The sequence below is a fragment of the Salvia miltiorrhiza genome, chromosome 8 (genome assembly GCF_028751815.1).
Source record: "Salvia miltiorrhiza cultivar Shanhuang (shh) chromosome 8, IMPLAD_Smil_shh, whole genome shotgun sequence".
Classification (NCBI taxonomy): domain Eukaryota; kingdom Viridiplantae; phylum Streptophyta; class Magnoliopsida; order Lamiales; family Lamiaceae; genus Salvia; species Salvia miltiorrhiza.
The window spans coordinates 24,937,721-24,945,089 of NC_080394.1; positions in this window are offsets into that span (position 1 = coordinate 24,937,721).

A 7,369-nucleotide genomic window follows, 5' to 3' on the forward strand; every position below is an offset into this window, starting at 1 on the left:
GGGCTCTCATGAAGACTCTCACTTTAGATTGGCTATTTCGATACCTCCCCGCACCGCATTGTGAGGGAGAAGAAAATCGCCATTATTGCTCGGCACATCACAATACACGTCGCGTAAGTGTCCACCATGAGCGTCCCCCGGAAAATCCCGACGTCGCATTATAGGGCTTGAGGAAACGAGGGATATTGAGAAAGAGAGAAAGCTTGAGGAGCGAGATAATTAAGAGTGTGTGAGGAAGAATATGCTAAGAAGGAGCCCTCTTTTATAATTAAGGAAGGAAGGCTGAAACATCAATTTCACATGCATGTGTTTGTTATAGAGAGAGAGAGAGAGATGAAGAAGAGGGAGTATGTTTGAGTGTGTGTGATGCAAATGAGAGGTATGTAAAGAATCAAATACTGATCTCATCCGAATCATCTCCGTTATTGATTTTGTCCAACTATATATATGATTAATATGACCTCAAAATTCAACTTGATTTTCTCTTCACCAAACTTGATCTCCTTTGCATATATGTACTATAATTGCATTTCACCAAATGAATATATCTAGTTAACTGCATGTACTGCATTTCATAAAATTTCCACATATTGGTGATGCATTATTGATTGTGTGTTCTAAAAGAAAAAAGAAATATAGATAGTTAGGTCATTGATTTCGTGTTTCCGTCATCATAAAAATGTGACAATGTGCTTCCATAGATTTATAGTTCGAAAGATTAACAGATCACCACAAACGTGACCCCTACTTTATAATAGAGATATCTTTTAACAGACATTATAAGAATAACATCATTTACTAAAGCATATAGTACGTGCCATTTACATATATATATATATATATAGGGAGAGGTTCAAGAAAGAACCATAAATAAAAAAAGAACAGAGAACCATTTTCAGCCATTCAATTATCAAGATCTACGGTGGATGTATCATCTTGTTGGATGAATGCAGATCCTGGGTTCGAATCCTGAAGGGAGCAATTTTTATTTTTATTTTTTTGAGTGCATTAATTTTAACAGCGAATGCATTAATTTTTACAGTGAATGCATTAGATTTGATGGTTCTCACGTTCTCACAAATAATGTAGTTCTCTCTAGAACCACACCCTATATATATATATATATATATATATATATATATATATATATATATAGGGTTAGGCTAAAATAAGAACTAGATTTAGGATATAAATTAAGAACTATTAATAACCAATGGATCAATTTAAATATACGGCTAGATTTGATCCTAACAAGTATGTTAAATAATTCGCTGACTTCATAGAGGTGATGGGTTCTGGAGTTGGGGGAGCAGCTGTTTTGATGGGGGAAGAGCAGATGACAGGAGCTCTTGTTTCCGTTGGCGCCGTGCGGATTTATATCAGCAGAGTTGTGGCTGTCACGAGCATTTGTGGACGGAGGCTCATACTCGAACGAGCCAGGCTACTGGAAGCTGTATGGTGTCGATGATACCCAGGGGGACTTTGATTCAGATGAGTCCCGAGCTGATTTTTTCGGCGATTTTCTGGACTTCGAGAAGGCAGGTCATGCGCAGGGCCAGTTATGCGCATGGTCGGGCGATGGTTGGCTGCGGGGCTGGGTACGGGAACAGCTTGGTGCTCGTTTTTGTTCGATGGCTGGAGGAGGGAACCGGCGACGGCGTTCCACCGGCCGGTTTCCCTTCTATGACAGCTTTCGGTTTTTTCTTGTTGGTGGTTGGTTTTTTCTTGCGTTTGCTTTTCTTCTTGTTTTTGTTTTGTGTTGAGAAGCCGGGATTATCTAGGAACGATGGTTCGGCCGGAGTTTCTGAGATTCTCCCAACTCCGCTTCTGACACCTTTTCTTTTAGACGAGTACTCTTTTTCCTCTTGCTGAGGTTTTAATGAGGCTCGGCCCTTAGTCTGCTTTCTGTGCTTTCAAGGGTTTAGGTTCTCCTGTTTTTTTGTTTTTTCTTTCTATATAATCATATTTTAATAAGAGGGGATAAAAAAGTAATTTGAGATTTTCGGTTATAATCCATTCCTTAATTAAAGGGATTCTACTATTAATCACAATTAAGGATTTTATATCCTTTTTTCTATAGAACACCTCATACAAAAACATAAACAGAATATTAAAAGAAAAAAAAAACCAAAGAACTAAGGAGTTTCAGAGGCTGCGTCGCTCATAGCTACTCCTCAAAAATAATCTGAATTTTTCAAAGTTTATGCGCAAGATTTTTTTCATAAAAACCACATATAGTCTGAATTGGTGAGCATGAATTATTAGTGTGAGTTATGGAAAAATTCGTACCTTATATCCTAGTTATAGTTGAGTCCCATTTTAGTATATAAAATAGTTTGATAATAACATATGAATATTTGTGTTTAATGTCTGAATTTGATGAGTTTACGACATGAATAAATATGTATATTCGCATGAATTTTTCAAAGTTTATGCGCAGGAATTTTTCCATAAAAAACCACATATAGTCCGAATTGGTGAGAGTTTGGGTTTGTTTTTAGTGGTTTGATTTTTTTTTTTTTGGAGTAAGAGTCGATTTGAATTTATTTTTATTTGTGAGTGTAAAAATATTGGTGTATGAATGATTAGTGAGATTTGTCGAGAAATTCGTGCCTGATAATAACATATGAATATTTGTGTTTAATCTGAATTTGATGAGTTTACGACATGAATAAATCAGTATATTCGCATGAATGAATTTTTCAAAGTTTATGCGCAAGAATTTTTTCATAAGAAACCACATATAGTCCGAATTTGTGAGCATGAATTATTAGTGAGAGTTATGTAAAAATTCGTACCTTATATCCTAGTTATGGTTGAGTCTCATTTTAGTAGTATATAAAATAGTTTGTTAATAACATATGAATATTTGTGTTTAATATCTGAATTTGATGAGTTTACAACATGAATAAATCAGTATATTCACATGAATTTATCAAAGTTTATGTGCAAGAATTTTTCCATAAGAAACCAATATAGTCCGAATTGGTGAGCATGAATTATTAGTGAGAGTTAGGTAAAAATTCATGCCTTATATCCTAGTTATGGTTGAGTCTCATTTTAGTATATAAAATAGTTTGATAACAACATATGAATATTTGTGTTTAATATCTAAATTTGATGAGTATACGACATGAATAAATCAGTATATTCGCATGAATTTTATGCCAAGTCAAAAGCGATGCGTAATCCTCATATCGTTTCACCACTAACTGCTTGTAGTTTTCCATAGCTAGTCTACGCTTGTCAACTCTTGTCTTCTTCGCAGGAGCTACCGGAGACCCTAAAACAATTGCAGGGAGTTCTGAAACTATAGCGGGGACTGCTGTAGATGTTTCCCTGCTCTTTCTCTTTAGCTTTTCACCTAATTTAGCAATATACACGAAACAACAGTCACTCACACAATTAAATGAATTTGCACGCATTCACCACTAATTATTTAGAATTAGTTTTGAATAAAAATGACATACCATCAACCATCACACGCAAAAACTCTGTTAAAGTTAGATCATTTCGAAGCTTGGTACGTACTGTAAAGCATAATTCATGTACCCAAACCTTCAAGTATTCTGATACGTATATTGAACAAAACTTTATATAACTACGATTCATGATACGTAAAGATAACATACTAAAAAAAACACCCAGTCTTGTTTGAAAAAATGAAAGGCTAATATGAAAAAAAAACACACGTGCAAATTGTTGGTCAACGAGCACTCAACGTTGAAAAATAATATACTACCGATGCATATTGCTACTACCGGATCTAAAACGAAAAACAATACAACGAGAAAAGTTTAGTACCCAATATACATTAATTCATTTTATCACAACCATAAGAACACATCGAAAAGTGTTATCAAGAACACCGAAAATGAATCTCACAAAAATAAAAAGAACACTGCAGATGATAAACAAAATCACATCTAACCATGTCGATTAGGTTTAGTTCTTGCCATCCCTAAGTACAGTTTCTACAATTTCGCGGACGAACTGGACGGAGAATCTCAGAAACCGGAAGAGACTTCGCCGTCACACTTGTGTCGAAGCTCTAAGTTTTTTCTTCTCAAAGTTTAGGCACTAAATGGAATCGGTTCACACGGAAACAAAAAGTGATTTAGGTGAAAGTATTTAATCATATCAATGATGATCCGCATCCCAATTTTCTAAGAATTTTAGTCGATTTTTTTTATTACTTCACGTTACAATTCACGCAAAAAAATAGGGTTTTGTCAATCCAAATCAAATCTTAGATTGAATAAAGATACAGACGCCAAAATCGGAGGAGTAATTATTGCCATATGGAAAGTTAAAAAATTTGTACCATTTTTATCCTTCCGTCATTTTGAGGGTTGAATTATTTGGCTTATTTAAACGAATTATACAATAACACTAAAACTTAATCAGAGCCGTCTAATCCAGCCAGATCTACCGTGTTAAGAGGTTCTTAATTTATATGCTAAGGGTGGTTTGTTGAATAACCACCCCCTATATATATATATATATATATATATATATATATATATATATATATATAGGGAGAGGTTCAGGAAAGAACCATAAATAAAAGAAGACCGGAGAACCATTTTCAGCCATTCGATCATCAAGATCTACGGTGGATGCATCATCTTGTTGGATGAATGCAGATCCTGGGTTCGAATCCTGAAGGGAGCATTTATTTTTTATTTTTTTGAGTGCATTAATTTTAACAGCGGATGCATTAATTTTTACAGTGAATGCATTAGATTTGATGGTTCTCCCGTTCTCACAAATAATGTAGTTATCTCTAGAACCACACCCTATATATATATATATATATATATATATATATATATATATATATATATATATATATTAAAAGTGTCAATATACATCATGTAACACCCCAATATTATGAGCATTATTATAGAAGCTGAACAATTAATAATAATTATATATAGAAGTTTAAATGAGATTTTTAATTAATTCATTATGTTTTGGGTTGTAATTATTAATAAAATATTTGAAGTTCAGATTTAGAGTTTTAAGTAAATTGAATTTTTTTATATAAAGTGATTTACGAAAATATATATATGGTTAACATATTTAAATGGGTGTTATCATAGAAATTTATAATGCATTTATTTTAGTGATTTCGTTTTTAATGTTCATGTTTTGTTTTAATAAGCTTATAATGATTTCTTAATTGATAGGTTTAATTTTGAATGGTAATAATAATAATAATAATAATAATAATAATAATAATACTAATAATAATAATAAAAATAATAATAATAAGTAGTAGTAGTGACGATTTTTTTCTAATTAAAATAGATTTATGTGGTCCTTTATAGATTAGGATATATATGCATACAATCATTATATATATGTATACTTATCTAAAAAGAAAAAGAAAAGAAGTAAGACGTTGCCTTTTGTTTAATGAAAATGATGATGGATGGCATATTAATCTCCACATTAATAATTTGAATAAATAAAGTTAAGATTGACACAAATAATTTTAGAGCCTATCAAAGATTTTTCCTATTGCTAATATATATATATGGAGAACACGAACCAAGATGGAAGGGCAGAACACCATTTTTATTTTCCTTTCACATAGTTATAATTTTTTTTTTGTTTCGGGTTATATGTATTTACGTTTCGTCAAGATATTTCAAAGCAAGGTTAAGGTGAGGGATTTTACGCTTATTCATATGGTTATATATGTTTTTATTATCGCGTTTGATTACTTGTTTACGTGCATCTTATGACTATGTTGTTACGTGCGATCATGGGACCTAAGCCATTGATCTATGTTGTTATGTGCGATCATGGGACCTAAGCCATTGATCTATGTTGATAAGTTGATCATGGGACCTAAGCCATTGATCTTATGTATGTGTTTGGTCATGGAACTTAAGCCATCGACTCAAACTATGATTATGTTTGTCAAGGGGCTCCGGTCTCTTGGCATATGTTTGCAAGTATGATAACGTGTTTTGATTACATATGTGACATATATGAATATTTTGTTATGTTTCCTCACTGAGTATATTTTCAATATGCTCACCCCTTATCTATATATTATATAAAAGAGCAGTATAACGGCTATTTTTTCCCGTCAAAATTTAAAATTTAAAATTATAGTTATTTTTCAAATTTAAGTTATTAAAGTGCATTCAACCCACTTCTACCATCATTTAGGTGTAGGAGCCGTTTTTATTTGCCAAATTAAACTTTTATTTATTTGTTCCTTTCTTTTTTCTTTTTTTTTAAAAAAAAATTGTAGGAGTATAATTTGAGTAATGATAAAATGCTCAAAATGTATATCAAATTAACGATATAATGAGATTTAACTTTAATTTTGATATATAAAAGATATACAATAGATTTAAAATAGTAAAGATATAGAAATTTAAAGCTTCAAACTAAATTGTTTTTTCTCTCCTCACTCTTATTTTACTTAATTTTTTGTACTCTATAATTTTTTTTCTATGTATGTATTTATTTTTATTTTTGTGTTTTTAAAAGAAAAATAAGTAAATATCATGTTTTGTGTTTTATATGTTTTTCTAATTATAATAGTTTAGAATTTAACAAAGGTGAGGGAAAATTTATTGGTTCATTATATAACTCTTTTTTTAAAATATATTTTTATTTATTAATTTTAATATAACTTTAGATGAATTATTAGTTATATATATTAAAAATATTATTTTAAATAGTATGACTTTTTATTTATGTTTGTGTATGGATAGATGTATTTATTTATTATGATGTGTAATAATAATAATAATAATAATAATAATAATAATAATAATAATAATAATAATAATAATAAGTAATGCTAATTTTATCAAATAATTTTTAATTGTTTAATAATTATAATTATCATTACACTTTATATAGTATTGAAAATTTATGTTTTCAAATTTAAGTTTTTATTGAATAATTGATGTTAATATATTATTTTATTTTTAAAATATAGTTAGCATTTGCTTATATTTTCATTCTCTTTAATATTTTTATTTATTTATTTATTTATTTAAACATGTCGTTTAGTTTTGATGCTCGCCGTGCATCGCACGGACAGGCATACTAGTCTTTTCAATTTTGCAGTTTCAGAGTCGAAGTGGCCATGGAAGTGGAGAATGACTAGGGATAGAGTTTTTGCATTGAACTTTATAGTTGAACTTGTTAAGTCTTAGTTTATCGTTTTTTTTTTTTCATTTTATGTTACTACTTTAGTTTTGGCAAATTGACTTTTAAATTAATTTAAATTTTAGGGTAAATATCATATTAAACCTTGAACTATACCCGTTTTATCAAAAATACCCTGAAACTTTTGAAATGCTTTCAAAACCCTCAAAGTATCAGGGTTTTATCA